At 40.6% G+C, this 16,393-nt stretch overlaps 1 long non-coding RNA gene across 8 annotated transcripts in view; it reads right to left on the bottom strand.

The window, feature by feature from the left end:
* The window catches only part of LOC123464757, a 161,261-nt gene that overhangs the window by 118,098 nt on the left and 26,770 nt on the right, over positions 1-16,393 (bottom strand). The window lies entirely within an intron of this gene.

The following is a 16,393-nucleotide window of genomic DNA, read 5'->3' as shown; positions in this document are numbered from 1 at the left end:
TTTGTCTTGGGGCTTGAGGCAACCTCCTCCTCCATCCATCCCCACCGCCCACAGGCCCATGACCTCCAGAATTCCTTTCAGGATGTATGTTGCCAGTAACACAGCAGAATCCAATTTCAATCATGTGGTATCTCCTGTCATATCAAATTGTCTCATCAAATCATTTTCTGTATAGGAAATTTAGCAATACTCTGCATTTCACACACAGCTTTCTCAAGTTGAAGCATTTATGTCATTCCAATGCTAACACTGCCCTCTAGTGGCTCAACAGGCAGATAGCTGGGCAGAGCTGAACTTAACCTGTTTGCTCAGTTTTATCATATTGATAGCACTCTCCTCAACCAAAGCAGCTTCACAAGATAACAATTTCCTTTTGCTAAAAACCAATTCATCCTATGATATCATGCACAAGCACATTAGAACAGTATTTGCAACTAGGTTAGCTAATATGTCACTAAGTCATGTCCGACTCTTGCAACCCAACGGACTGTAGCCTGCCAGGCTTCTCTGTCCATGGGATTCTCCAGGCAAGAATACTGGAGTGGGTTGCCATTTCCTTCTCCAGAGGATCTTCCCAACCCGGGAATCAAACCCAGGTCTCCTTCACTGCAGGCAGATTCTTAGCAGTATATACATTTATCCCAGATTTTAAAGATTTGATAGGATTCTCCTTAAATATTCCTCATAAATGTATAATATCAATGTTACAATATTAAAACATTTGCCCACAACTCTAATTAATACTTATGGTATAAGATGAATATTTGGTTTCCTTTGCCATTTAAGGAAGAAAGCATGACTCTGCCTCTTTAGAAAGCAAGATGTTGGGGAGTTGTATGGAGTATAGGACACATGGTCTGAAGGATCCCAGATATGAGTTTAGATCCAACCCTGCTACTGGTTAAGTATATCGGTCAAATCACTTGATTTTATGATGCCTTGGTTGCCCCTTATATAAAAATGGAAATAAAAATAATGCCTGGCTCACAAACAAAATGTGAGAAACTTAGAATTCCTGGCATAGAATAGCTTCTTCAGAAATCATGTGTATTATGAGGTATAAGTTTGTGTCAGTTACACATGCCAAAGAAACTCAAGTTATACAGGAAAAGTCATTAGGAAGAATTATGAAAAATAATTTCCTTTCCAATCTAATGACCAAGATAGGAACATAAGCTCCTATCTCCAAATACTGTATTTTTTTTTTTTAGTAATTCTTTGAAATAATAGCATTTACTATATGATATCCAGTTTTTTCAGTACTTTACATTAGACATTTAATCCTACAAATATCCTACCAGAAAATCTGCAACAGAGAAATCAAGGTTCCACAGCTTGTCTGAGGCTCCAAGGGCATTTGAACCGAGACACTTAACTGCGCCCTTTTACTACTGTGTGGGATCACCTCCCTTAGGCAAGCCCAAGCATGTATAAGGGAATGTCAACTTGAGATTTGTGTTATCACTGATGGCTTACTTTTAACAAGACTGAAGATCACGCTGACTGGTTTTAGAGAATAGAGAAGTGAGCCACCACCCAAGAATCAAAATATACATTTCTAATAAGAAATTCTTCCTACTCACTCATTTTATTTGCTTGCCATGCATAAACCAGAAAAATGAACAAGCAAAATGTTTTCCCTTGTTCAGCATTTTATGATATATAGTTTCTTCCAACTCCTGAAGACTATTTTCATCCTCACAACAATGCTGACATAGGAAAGTGTTATCACCCATGTTAGACATCCAAGACCAAGATGGGTCAGTAGTAGATCATCCAAGATTGCAGAACCAGTAAATGTCAGAGCTATGAGCCCTAAACCCTATTCTTCGCTGCCAATCACATTTTTCCCCTACAAGGTCTCTGTAAATAAGGTCTCTAGAAAATCCTATTCCCAAGTAGATCTCAAAGCCTATTTTCAACAACACCAGCAGTGGAAAACCCAGTCTTTATTAGGGGGAAAATTAGGAAGAAGCTGGAGGTTGACCAGGCCAGGTAATTCTGAAGGAACCATTGTTCCCTTTCCCCGTTTCCCAAGTCAGCTGTGGTTCCTCCAAGCCATGAAGATTAGGACAGGGATGGCAGGCAGAAATGAATCCTCACACCTATCTTTAAATCCATCAACACAGAGAAACAGATCATCTGCCAGCTCTCAGGATCCATAACCACATTGCTGCATCAGGAAGACACACATCCAACTTTGCCTTACAATCAGGGGGCAATGAAATTGGTTGTGTATATTGCTATTTTCAGAACTTCCAGTGAAAGCTGAAGATGATGAAGAGGCGCTTCCCAAAATTATCACATCAGACCTTTAGTGGTTCATCCTACCCCAGTGTTCCTTTAGGCCCACATCTGTATAGTCAAGCTCTATCTATCACATCCTAATATCTTATCTTCAAAAGATATTTTAGATGTTAAGTTAGAAGGATGCAGTCCCTTGAAATTGCTATTCTCCATCCTGAGAAATCTATCAACTATTCATGTTTATAGTCTTCACTCAAAATGAAGCCATATGTATTACCTATTTTATTGAAGGGGAGAAAAAAAAAACCCTCTAAAGAAAGAATTGGCTGTCTGTACCCCAGCTACCATGATGTCTTATGGTGGAGGCGTGAAGCTTCAGTGGCCTTTCGATGCAAGAGGCAAAGTCACCCTCAAGCATACAGCGACAAGGAAGACTACACTTTCCAAAGTTGCCTGGCAAATTATCTTGTCCCCCACTAAAAGGAAAACAAATCTCTACAGATACATGCAGCTGCAAGCAATTACTCATCTTCATTAAACACTCACTGAAAAGACTAATTCAAAGGACCCGATGTCTACACCTGTGTGAGCAAAGTAAACAAGTTATAAGGGGAAAGGGCAACAGCTACATAAAAAAACAAAAACCACCTGTCTATAAAAACCTGTAAATGGTCATTTTCAGAACACCACTATTAACTAATCAAGGCACCCAGTTACTCTTCTCATTAGTAAGTGGCCTGCATTACTCCAAGAATAAATAATTTATGGCTTCTGCTGCTAAATATTGTCAGTCTCCTGCTACACAAAATACAAGTCTCATGCTACTCTTTAAAAATGGCATAAAATTAACAATTTGAGAGAGACTTTAAGGTCCAGGAATATCCTCCAGCTTCCACCCAGGGACTGAAAAATATGTACTTAAAGGTTTCACAAAGCAACAAAAAATGTCAAGGGTGTGAATGTGGAATATTGAGTTGGCCAAAAAGCTCATTTGGGTTTTTCCATAACATCTAATGGGGCTTTCCTGGTGGCTCAGATGGTAAAGAATCTGCCTGCAATGCAGGAGACCCAGGTTCGATCCCTGGGTTAGGAAGACCTCCTGAAGAAGGGAACGGCAACCCACTCCAGTATTCTTGCCTAGAGAATTCCAAGAACAGAGGAGCCTGGTGGGCTATAGTCCATGGGGTCACTAAGAATCAGACGTGACTGAGTGACTAAGAACAGCACATAACATCTTATGGGAAAATTCAAATGATTATCTTGGCTAACCCAATACAAAATACTACCCACTCTGGACACAACCTAGAATCCAGCATTGTGCTGGGAACATTTCATTGGTTATTTTATTTTCACCACAAATAAGCAATGTTGCTAGTATCATTTTCAAAGTTCAGAGAAAAGAAGTGACCTGTCCTTGTTTTCGCAGCTTGTGAAGAGTCAAACAACAATTGGAATACTCTTACTCCAAAGCCCAAAGTCCTAATCACTGGGCTGGTCTACATAAGGGGCTGAGTGTTTAATAAATGGAATCTCAAATTTAGCTAACATGTTGAAATCAACTGAAGAGTTGTTTTTCAACACTAATATGTGGATTCAACCCCCAGGGAATGAGTAAATAGATTTCAAGTCTGTTCTGGACTTTGGGATTTTTTTCTAAAATTTCCCAGGTTAACTCTCTTGTGTTCTCGAAATCACTGGAATGATATAACTAGCGGGGCTCCTGCATTCCTTTTCTCTTTATATCATGTTCTGGAAATGGGAGCAGTTTAGCAAAGGCTTAAGAGAGTTGGTTTGGGATCATTTGGATCTGGGTCTGAATCTCAGCTCCATCACTTCCTGCCTTTGTAATTAGGGCAAAATTAGTCTTGCTAAACCTTGGTTGTCTTGCCTATAAAATGGAAACTCAGTTGATTGTGATTATTTAAGGGCTTGGCATGGTGCTGACAAGTAGTAAAAATTCCCAAAACGTCACTACTGTTATTACTACAATCATCTTTGAAATATTGCTTAACTTATTAGTTTAGTGAGTTTGTTTAATCAAGATGGAAATCATGCATAAAATAACACTATTAATATTGATAACCATCTTGGTGATTATCCACTGGTGTTTGTGAGATATATTCACTTATCACCTCATTTAATCCTCATCACATCGCTGGCATTATTATTCTATATTATATGTGAAAATGAAGTCCAGGAATACTGTCTCTTCACTAATTTCACATAGTTCCTAAGGGGCAGAACCAGAAATTCAAATTGACTGTCAAGGTGGTTCAGGCTCAAGTAACACTGAACACATATTGAAAGTGGTATTTTTGCAGAAACATATCAAAAAGCATGTAAGAGTTTTTCTTCAATGTAGAATCAACAATTTGAGGTTATCTTTTGAACTGCCTGTAGAGTTAGTTTTTAAATACAAGATAAAATCACTCTTTGTTGTTATTTTATATGCTATGAAGTGTGACCCAGCTTGGTCACTCAATCCACGATGTTTACTTTTAAATATTTCTTTGAGTATGGATTTGTTTTCAAACAATGGACAATATAGTTTTCCATCAACAAGCATGTTCAAAGAGATTTGCCTCCGATTCTGTAGGTAGTTTCAGAAAAGGAATTTCAAATTGATGAAGCTATAATAGCATTCTATCAAAATCACCAGAAAAGTGTGAACCTCTTTGGTTGGACAAGGTCTGGTTTGTTTTTCATTCAAGTTTCCTCATTTTATCGCAGCAGCTTATATACGCCTAGACTTATTTCTGAGGCACAAGTGAGATGTCAGGAAATCTCCAATGACTAAGATTGTTACAGGAAAAAAATCCAATTTTCTTTTCACTTTGGATTCCAGTTGGTCCTTTTTCTTCAGCTGGGAGTCATTTTTCCCCTGATGCACACAGATGAAATCACTTGACTCCATTTTTCTTTGATTTCATAGAAATGGCCTCTATAAAGTTATCCTGGAGGTTTAATTCTCATAGTAATTCCTTTACATTTTAATAGCTCCTCCTAAAGTTATATATTTCTATCAAACCCATAATCTTAATGCAATTGAGGATATTCTTAAAAATGCCTGAAAACTCATTTCAGAATCTTAGCCCTGCTTGGTTACAACCTAGAGACGTGGGATGGGAAGGGAGGTGGGAGGGATGTTCAAGTGGGAGGGGACATGGGTAAACCTATGGCTGATTCATGTGGATGCTTGGTAGAAACCAATGCAATACTATAAAATTATCCTTCAATTAAAAAAATTTAAAAAGAAAATCTTATCCATATGTAAATATGGATAAAATACAGATAAGGAAAAATTAAGGACCAATATAGGCAGCAAATGGACATTAGGTCCAAAGACTATGATAACTAGAAGGAATACTAGAGATCATTCAGTCCAATTCACCCACCCCTATCCATGAGTTAAACTGAGGCTAAGAAGTGTAGAAGGACTTGTCTGCAACCTCTCAACTAGCAGAGTGGGGACTATAACTTCTAAAATGTTTCTTCTGACTCTTAGGGTGGGGTCCCACATCAATGTCTGCATTGCTTCAAGCAATAAAAATAAGATAGCTCCTTCAGGTAGACCAGGTTTAAAAAACATGATCATCGTGGACACAGTGTGGGGAGGAGAGAGGAGGACAAACTGGGAGAGTGGCGCTGACTTATATACACCACCATGTATAAAACAGATAGGTGGTTGGAACTTGTTACAAAGCACAGGAAGCTCAGCTCTGTGACTGTCAGAGCTGTGTCAGCTCTGATGACTTAGAGGGGTGGTATGGAGGTGGGAGAGTGAGGTTTGAGAGAGAGCAGATATATGTATACATATAGCTGATTCACTTCATTGTACAGCAGAAACTAACACAACATTGTAAATCAATTACACTCTAACAAAAAAAATTATTTAAAAAAATAGGAGATAAAAAATAAAAACATGATCATAATGAGATATTATAAGGATGAAGGAAAAAACACTAATGTTAAGTCCAGAACTGTTAAACTCCCGGAACTAGAGAATCAAGTTTCCTCAGGCTTACAAAGGGACTTGGAGATCATCTGATCCTCACTTACTTTACGAATAAGTAATCTACGTGCAGAAGAGTCGACATAACTAAAAGTAACAGCAACAGTTAACACATATTGACTTTTGCTCTAAATCAAGCACTTTCCTAAGCCACTGATATGCACATTCTCAAATGCCTCCACAGGTAGATCCTATTAGTAGTTCTGTTTGTAAAAGAGGAAATTGAGCAAAAGGAGGTCATTACCAAGTTCACATGGCTGTTGTGGTAGGCAGCCTTCTGAAATGGCCCCCAAGGATCCCTGCCTTCTGGTATTCATATTTACTGGTAACTAACAGAACACAGCTAAAGTGATGGAGTGTCACTTCTGAGATTTGGTTACAAAAGACTGGCTTGACTTGACGGTCTTCTCTCTTCAGTTCTAGCTTGCCTGCTCCAATGAGGCCAGATGAACGACAAAGAGGAGAAGCCCACATGGCATGGGACTGCGAGTGACTTCCGGCCAAGAGCCAGCAGTAAACTGAGCCCCTCCATCCAACAGCCCACAGAGGACTGAATCCCACAAGTAACCAGGGGAGTGAGTTTAGAATTAGCAGCTAATGTACCCTCAGCTAAATCTGGAGATGGCCACAACCCAAGCCAACACCTTGATTGTAGCTGGTGAAGATCCAACTAAGCTGCACCAGGATTCCTGATACACAGAAACCAAGGAACAATTTGTTTTAAGACACTAAGACTTGGGATAATTTGTTATGCAGCAATTTGATAAATAATACATTTACAAAATTGGAATCTCAGGATTGAAGCTCAAAGGCAACTGACATATCCCGTTTCTTAGCTTATAGAATAACATCACATGGATAGTCTATGGAAGACCATAATCAACCTCAAGTATCATGACTAATTCATGTCTTCATTAATTTTTAAAAATTACTGAACCTCTACTAGAGATAAGCAACTCCTAGATTCTGTGATATGAACATTTATGATACAAGGTTTCTGATCTTATACTATGTTCTTTCTATTAGCAAGGAAAAACATGCGAACAAGTAAACATTTTTTAAATTACCACTCAAATTCAAATTATACATATTTTTCTGATTATATATGCAGTTTTGTATTTTAATGTAGATATGCACTGAACATCTAATTCCTACTCTTAATAATAAGAGTTTTTTTTTTTTTTTTAGTAGCACAGGGATTAACCCTATTTTACAAAGGTCCGTCTAGTCAAGGCTATGGTTTTTCCTGTGGTCATGTATGGATGTGAGAGTTGGACTGTGAAGAAGGCTGAGAACCGAAGAATTGCTGCTTTTGAACTATGGTGTTGGAGAAGATTCTTGAGAGTCCCTTGGACAGCAAGGAGATCCAACCAGTCCATTCTGAAGGAGATCAGCCCTGGGATTTCTTTGGAAGGACTGATGCTAAAGCTGAAACTCCAGTACTTTGGCCACCTCATGCGAAGAGCTGACTCATTGGAAAAGATCCTGATGCTGGGAGGGATTGGGGGCAGGAGGAGAAGGGGACCACAGAGGATGAGATGGCTGGATGGCATCACTGACTCGATGGATGTGAGGCTGGGTGAACTCCGGGAGTTGGTGATGGACAGGGAGGCCTGGTGTGCTGCGATTCATGGGGTTGCAAAGAGTCGGACACAACTGAGCGACTGAACTGAACTGAACACATAAACAATGTTATTTAGTATAAAAACCATTACCCACTCCTATCTCTTCATTCAGCCTAAGCCCACTAGTATTTTAAATAATGCTTCCTGAAACTAATATAGGAAGAAGACATACAGCAGATGGGGCTTTATTAAAAGAACCTATAGGGAAAGAACATGAGATATTTAGAAATAAAACACAAATTAGAAAATAAGGAAGTTTTTAGGGAAATAAAAGGCAGGGGTGACATTAAACTTGACAGAAAAGAGCGGATAGAATTATTGATTGCTGGCTGTAGCTAACCCATGTTCTGACTTTTTTTCCCCTGCTTTCCTCTGGGGTACAGATGAGGAGAGTTTGCACTAAAATGATAATCCATGGCTTATTTGAAAATGTATCTGACTTAATTAGCAGAGGATGACAGAGAGGATAATGGCCCTGAATGTTGACTTTGGGTTCCTAATGGTTTTCAAGAGAATTTGTCTCAGTTTGGTTGATGAGACTGACAGGCTATGAAGTCAAAGTAGTGACAGAATAAAAAAATGATGTGTTTTTCCCTCGAGCTATTGGATAAAGAGCTGGAGATATAAAATTTTCATGAATTTACGTTTTACTATCCATAAATATTTCTTTCTGCCTCAGACAGCTTAAGGAGTCTTTCCTTTTCTCATCTTTTCCAAAAATATTAGTTTGGGCTTACTTTTTGGTTTTACGCTTTTATTTTCTTTAGCTGCACTAATGCTGTGTTCCACCCTAATGACTCTTTTGCAAGAAATAAAGCAGTGATTTTTCTTTTTTTTTGTAATTCTCTAAAGTGAAAGAGCTTCATACACACTTAATTAGCCACACCCTCATCATTGTTGCTACTGTGTCTAACAGGTAAGTATTTTAAAGGGAATTGTCCACCAAAACATGAAGACTCCATTGGAGTTTAAGTTACTCAGCTTAGGCTTACTCAGCTTAGGCTGCCAGAACAAAACATCATTGTTGTTTCGTTAGCATTGTAACATGAGTTGGTGCATATTTCCTATGGTTCTGGAGGCTAGAAGTTCAAGATCATGGTGCCAGCAGGGTCAGGCACTGGTAAGGGCTCCCTTGCTGGCTTGCAGATGGCTGCCTGCTCCCAGGTCCTCACATGGCAGAGAAAGAGCAGCTGTAGTCTCCTCCTCCTCCTCCTCAGAAACTAATCCATCCATTCACGAAACTCTACCCTCCCCTGAACTTGGTTGCCTCTGAATGCCATTACACTGGGGGTTGGAGCTTCAGTATATGAACTTGGGAAGAAACACAAGCATTCCCTTTATAATACTGCCTAATATCGTTGATTTAGGGCACTAGGGCTGATGAGCTCATAATAGACGGAGGTGCTTTGCTCAGCCTATGGGGCTGTAGTCATGAGCAGCTAAAGAGAGACTGTCATGCCAAGCTGGACTATCTATGATGCACACACACAACAGAACCAGCTGTGTAATGGAACAGGAATTTTAAGCAAGTATAATGAATACATAGAATTTAACACAACATAAGCCAGATTAATGCTAAACACAAAGCAGGGCTAAACTCAATGATGTTAAAATGTTTAAAAGCTAGATATGGAAGTTATTACAATCAAATGAAAACTCAGTAGAATGGATTAACAGCAGAATGGACTAAATTAAATCACAGATTAGAGAGTTGAAAGATTCCTGGGAGAGTTCCTCAACCCAAACATCAGGAAGAACATAGGTAGGGAAAACATAAAGATGAAAGATATGAAGAACAGAAGAAGGCGTATCCACGAAAGAGAGAAAAATAATGTGAAAAAAATGACTGATGAGACTTTCCAGAACTAAAGACAGACCTGAGGGCTCAGGAAGATTTCAGACTACAGGGAATTTTAAGAAGACAGAAATATAACTGAGACTCTTTACTAACTAAAAACAAAAACAACAAAAAAAATTCAAGACAAAGGCTTCTGAAGTGGCTGAGGGAAGCCAATCTCCTTCCCCAAATCCTGAAATTAAAGTCTGATTTCTCAGCTGCATTGGATCCATGAATACCAAGTGCTAGTATTTTCAAACTGCTGAAAAGATCATTGTGGTGGTGGTGATTTAGTCGCTAAGTCGTGTCTGACTCTTGCGACCCCGTGGACTGTAACCCACCAGGCTCCTCTGTCCATGGGATTTTCCAGGCAAGAATATTGGAGTGGATTGCCATTTCCTTCTCCAGGGGATCTTCCTGACTGAGAAATCAAACCCGGTCTCCTGCATTGCAGGCAGATTCTTTACTGACTGAGCTATGAGGGAAGCCCATTAACCCTAGAATAGGGTTAATGAAAAGATCATTAACCCTAGAATATTATATCCTATTATGCTAATATTCAAAAACAAAGACACAATCCTATTTCAGACTTGTGAGATGTCACCAAAAAAGGAAAAAATACCAACACTGAAGCCATTTGAAAGATATTCTACAGGAAGATGAGAAATGAGTGCAGAAGGAAACAAAGAGATGGGAAGTAAATAAAAATAAACAAATTCAAAATTTTTTTAGTTTATAGTCTAAATACAGAGGAACAGGATGAGGAGGAAGGAAGATGGAAGGTGGAAGGGAAAGAGGCAGAAACGGGGATACAGGCGAGGACAATCAAAAGGGTAACAGGAAAAGAAAAAATATACTCAATCTTGGAGGAGGAAAAGAAACTTGAAATGCTAACAAAAGAATTAGGGTATGGAGGTGGAGCATGAACAGACATAGGCAGATGGGCGTGTGCCCTAGAACTCCCCTTGTGTTGTTTGGGGGCCGTAAGTGCCCACACATTTTGTAACCTGATAGGGGAACAGCTATAAATATGGCTTTCAAAAATTTAGGAGTAACCAGAAGAATAAAAATTAAAGCCCAGCTTTCAAGCCTATCCAGAAAAAGAATTGTTTTTAAAGAAAAAGCATAGCAAATAGGAAACACTGAGCTAATTCTCAGATATTTTTGTCTTTGAGTCTGTACAGTAAACCACATTAATAAATTTTCTGATGTTGAATCACTCTTCTCTTGAGAAACTATATTTAATCACAATGCATTAAAAAGTTATTAGATTATCTGTGAACTATATTAAGATTCTTTTATCTAGACTCATAAATGAAATGGCCCTATAATTTTATTTTTTTGTGTGCTTGTCTGATTTGCGTATCAGAGATAATCTATCCCTATACGATGATTCTGCTTTCCTTCCCCACCCCCCTTTTTGTATACTGTGTTCTGGAAACATAGCCAAGTCAACTTGTGCTTTGAATAACCTATAAAACCCTTTGTGCCTAGCACATGATGTGAAGGGGGTGGATTCTTGCTATTTTAACATATTTAATGGCTAACAAGGCCTCAAGGCTCTTTTCAGTCTGGCCCATTTACATCTGCAGATTCATCATCTTTTTCTTACAATCTGCGGTCCAGGCAAGCAAGCCTACTTGCAGTCATCTCAGTGTTACTTCTTTCCCTCTCTTCCCGTACTCTGTATGTGTTCTTCCTTCTGCCCAGAATCACCCACAATACTATCTGCCAATCCCCACTTGCTTTTTAAAACCTCTGCCTGGGCATTTCCCCTCCTGAACACTTCCTCAACACACCCTCTAAGGCAGCGTTTAGGAGGTTCACCCTCCTAAACACACCCTCAGCCTTTTTGGCACCAGGGACCAGCTTCACGGAAGACAATTTTCCACAGATGGGTGCAGGTGGGGAACAGTTTCAGGATAATTTAAACACATTACATTTGTTGTGTACTTTATTTCTATTTTTATTACATCAGCTTCACCTCAGATCATCAGGCATTAGATCCTGGAGGTTGGGGACCCCTGTTCTAAGGGACCCTGGTGAGCAGGGTCTTGTTCACTGGATGGAGTCAACTTTCACAAACACCCATGTTCCATTTACATATGTCCTGGTTTCATAACTGACACATTTTCATGGTCCTCTGAAGTCAAGATCACAGTGTGGGACACATGTTCCTGCCACAGCACTCTGGGTCTCTCCTTTTATTGGAGCCACACTGACCTCAAGACAGAGGAGAATTTATCAGGCCTCAGCACCCTGAGGACTCTAAAAGGGGAATTTTTAAATAACTAACCTAAGAAACAGGTAGTATGTTTCAACTTGCCAGAATCCTTTTACAGGGCCATCAACTTACCAGGATATACAATCGACCTGAGAGCAAGCCTCAAGGCATGCTTGGGTCACCCATCCTTCATTAGTTCAAGCTCTTTGTTTGACACCACCACAACCCCCACACCCTTGTGATCACAATTCTTCTCACACTGCACTGACACTGAGTGTGCCTCCAGCTTAGAAGTGGGTTAGAGAAAACTAAAAGGCCCGACAGACGGAACACTATTCTAAGGAACCATTTACATTATTGAATCAGATTACGTCTAAAGTGGATTAAGAAGAAGTTAGGGACTTAAAAAAACGATGACATTAATCACAGGCTAATTCTTTGTCTACCTTGCATGTCTGAGTTGTGTGAGTTAAATTATTTGACCTAGTTATATGCAGAGGCAGATGGAAAGAATCTGGTCTTTCCTCTAAGAATTCAGCACAACTTTTAGCTAGGAGAATTAGATGAACATTTCAAGCCAGGAGACTGTCATTTAGAAAATTTAGAAAAGCCAGACCTGGAATTCGAGGTGAGGTTAAGTCCCAGCCACACTCTACAAATTCGGTACACCTTGGGCTAGTACCTCTGCTTGCTATCTCTATATAAAATAAGCATTCCTATCTAGCTCACAGGGATCTCTACCATGAAAGGGGTAAAATGAGATTTCTCTTATGAAAGTGACTTGTAAACAAAGAATTACATAGATCTATTATTCAGTAAGCAAAGAATTGTTGGCTGGCCTTAAAAAGGGCTGCAGTATTTCATGCCTGGCTTGTACCTTTTGTATATTAAATACAAGAGATAATTTTCTAGATGACAGTCTCCTGGCTTGAAACATTCATCTAATTCCCCTGGCTAAAAATTGTGCTGACTTCTTAGAGGAAGGACCAGAATTTTTCCATCTGCCTATACATATAATAGGGTCAAAAAGTTTAACTGAAACAACTCAGATGTGCAAGGTGGACAAATAATTAGTCTATGGTTAATGTCATCTTTCTGCCAGGTTCCTAACTTAACTCACTTTAGACATAATCTGATTCAATAATGTAACTGGTTCCTTACAATCATGTTCAGTCTCTCTAGAGAAGGATGCTCAGGGTCCCAGCTTGCCTCTACATGCAGCAGCCTCTCTCCCTAACTTGGCATCAAGGTGTATGGAAGAGTCGAGTGTTTGAGTCCCTAGGGACATTGTGGGTGCACCAATCTTATACTGGAGTTGTGGGGCTTGGCTGGCCTGACCTCTAGAACAATAGTCCTGGCTGGCCTGGGTGCCCCCAGGCTCTGCTGGCCTTCCTTGTTGAAGCTGGTATAACTCAGGCTCATTCTTCTGATTCAGATGGTACTCGTGTGCTGACTCACCATAGTTTGGTTTCTATGGGCTGCTGTACAGGAACTACTCACCACCACATCCTGGGGCAAGGGTCACTGCTGCAGTTTCAGCCCCCTTAATGGGCCCACTGGCACACGATCCGGACACTTCCTGACAGAGGCTTTAGGGCAACTCACTGTTGGCTTCTCTGTGCTGAGCCAAGGGGTGATGTCCCATGGCCGCACTCCAGAGAAACAAAGAGCGGGGAGCCTTTCTGTCTGGCATTAGCCTTGCTTACCCCACACGTTTCCCTTCAAGCCTAAACCTGGTGAAGGAAAAACGGGCAGCGCACACCTTACCATCTCCCTTCCCCCTTTTTGTCTGTATTCTCGGTACACTTTTTATAAGACAGCAGATAGAGGAGGCAGCCTCTTCATTTTCCTGCATCCTGTCCTCCCCACACCCAGACCAGAGGAGCTGGCTGCCATGAACAACTTCCTCACCCTGGGCAGGACTCTGCTTATTTGTTGATCCAATCCAGTCTTAGGTATCGATATAAAGGGGAGATGAGGGACTCAAAAAACATTTCTCAAGACCCTATTTTAAATATCAAATCTGAAGATGTCCTTGCTCTTTCCCTTAGCATCCCTTTTGTAATACAGTCTGTTCTTTAGCCCTTCAGGCCAACATGTCTACCTGTGGGAGGCTGAGCCTGTATCCAGAAAGGGAGAAAAGGAAAGCAAATTAATGCATTTTAAAGATATTACCCCTGTGACAGACAGGTGGATACACTGTGGTGACATACAATGTTTCCATGGAAGGATAAGGAATGGAATTCAGACATAGACCTCCATCTGGAAGACCCACTCCCAGAGGCCTCTCGAGATCTTAGAACAAGGGATTCCCTGGTATTCAGGGATCCTGGAAGATGCAGCCTAAAGAGGGTCCAAATTTTCCAACTGGTCAACCCTAGTATCAGTTGGCCGATATCCCAAATACTCCTGCTGGTGATGGAAGGGAAGCAGTTGATCATGGCTAGCCCAAGCCCTGTATCTGCAGGGAGCAGGGCCACAAACCCAGATGTTCACAGGCAGTAGACCGAGAATACACATGTCTGAAGCAGTGGGCTATAATGACTTTAGAGAGTGAGTGGGGCCTCCAGGGCACCACAGAGTAGAGACTTTTTAAAAAACGTTTTAAACATGGTTTCTTCCCCTACTCCTTTGCCCCCCTGCTAAAGCACTCAAGCCCAAATATATCCTGTAACCCAAATTTTGCATCTTTGGAATTTATATACAATTAAAATAATCCTAAATGATTGGTGTCCTCAGAGTAGAGAGGGGGTTGGCAGCACTGAGAAAGTAAGTAAAGCATCTCAAAAGCACATCAAGTGAGGAGTTAGGAACTCACTAGCTACACTTCGTGTAAAGAATCTGCCTGCCAATGCAGGAGACACAGGGAACACAGGTTCAATCCCTGGTTTGGGAAGATCCCCTGGAGTAGGAAATGGCAACCCACTCAAGTATTCCCACCTGGAAAATTCCATGGACAGAGGAACCTGATGGGCTACAGTCCACGAAGGGGTTACAAAGAGTCAGCAAGCACACTTCACATTCAACTTGAATGTTACTTTATCTACATTGATGGTGAAGAGGGTATAGGTTGTATAGTTGGGGATTTATTGAGTTGGCCAAAAAGTTCATTCAGGTTTCCATACAATGTTACAGAAAAACCTGAATGAACTTTTCAGGCAACCCAATATTTCTATCATAATTAATCTTTAAAAAGTATACTAAGTCAGGAGTCACAATTCCAAATGGCCACAGGGTTCATGCAGGAAGGATCACTGTGTGGGGCAAGAGGTGAACTACAGGATTGGGGGACTGGGAAGACCTGGGGAGGCCTGTCTGCCTGCAGACACTCAAATGCAATGTTTTAATATAGTCTTGAGGGACAAAAAACATCTGCTGTGTCTCTGGGGTCAGCAGGACACCTCTTGGGACCTCTGGTGTATGTGAACAACTCATGTATCTCCTGAAGAGATGGAACTGGTTTCTATTTCATAGAACAAGATTATGTTGGAATTAAATATCCCCTCGGTAAGAGCATATGTGTCTCTGTGGTCCCAACACAAAACACAGGTCTATGACCCTTGAAGGGATTCTCTGTGAAAAAGATCAATGAGAAGACCATGAAGATACAAATGTCACAGGTTTCAAATCTTTCTCCTTAAAAATAGACCTGAGACACTCATTCCTTCTGTTTCTTCTCATTACTTTAATAAAGGGTAACCTGAGTTAGAGAAAGCCATGGGTTAGGGGGAGGGAGTATGTGGAGAAAAGATAAACATTAGGCTTTTAGTATTAGTCCTGCCAGCTCTCCCTCACTTTACAACATTTAGTCTTTTTATAATAACCGAAATCAGTCAAGTTTGCCTGCAGATGTATTTCTCTGTGCTTGTCTAGTGCTTTTAAATCACTGGATTATTTTCCATCCTTTAGGAGTTAGAAGATCTCAGAGATCCCAGAGGCATTTGAGCCAACTTCTGCCTGGGCTGAACAGAGGAGCCCTTCCCAGACCTCACTGTACTCCATGTTCACCACATCCCCATCACTCCCTTCTGTTTCCCCATCAAGGGAGCTTGACTTTTAACATTATCTTGTGCTCTGTTGTGTTTTTAGATTCCTGATTACACATGCTTCCTGCCTGGCACCATGGAGAGCAGAGTCCATAATCTTTCTAGAGTTTCCTTCCCAATTTGCCTCACCTACTGCCCCTAAAACCCAGGGTGTAGTCAGGATCAACACCACCCAATTATGCTCAACATTTTGCTGGTGGACTCAAGGGTATGGCAAAGAGAGCAAGATGCAGAGCGAGCATCCACAGAAGTGTCTTCCCAGGAGGGAGTAACTGCTTCAGAGAAGTAATCATAACTCAGGTAATCCTGACTCTACGATGTGGCCTGAGACAGACCAGGCTCTGGACAGCTGCTGGCCCAATTCGGGAGAAGATTTAGAATTCCTAAAGTGACTTGTTCCAA

The sequence above is a fragment of the Bubalus bubalis genome, chromosome 12 (genome assembly GCF_019923935.1).
Source record: "Bubalus bubalis isolate 160015118507 breed Murrah chromosome 12, NDDB_SH_1, whole genome shotgun sequence".
Classification (NCBI taxonomy): domain Eukaryota; kingdom Metazoa; phylum Chordata; class Mammalia; order Artiodactyla; family Bovidae; genus Bubalus; species Bubalus bubalis.
Note: the sequence above shows the minus strand (reverse complement) of the source record. Positions and strands in the feature narration are given on the sequence as shown.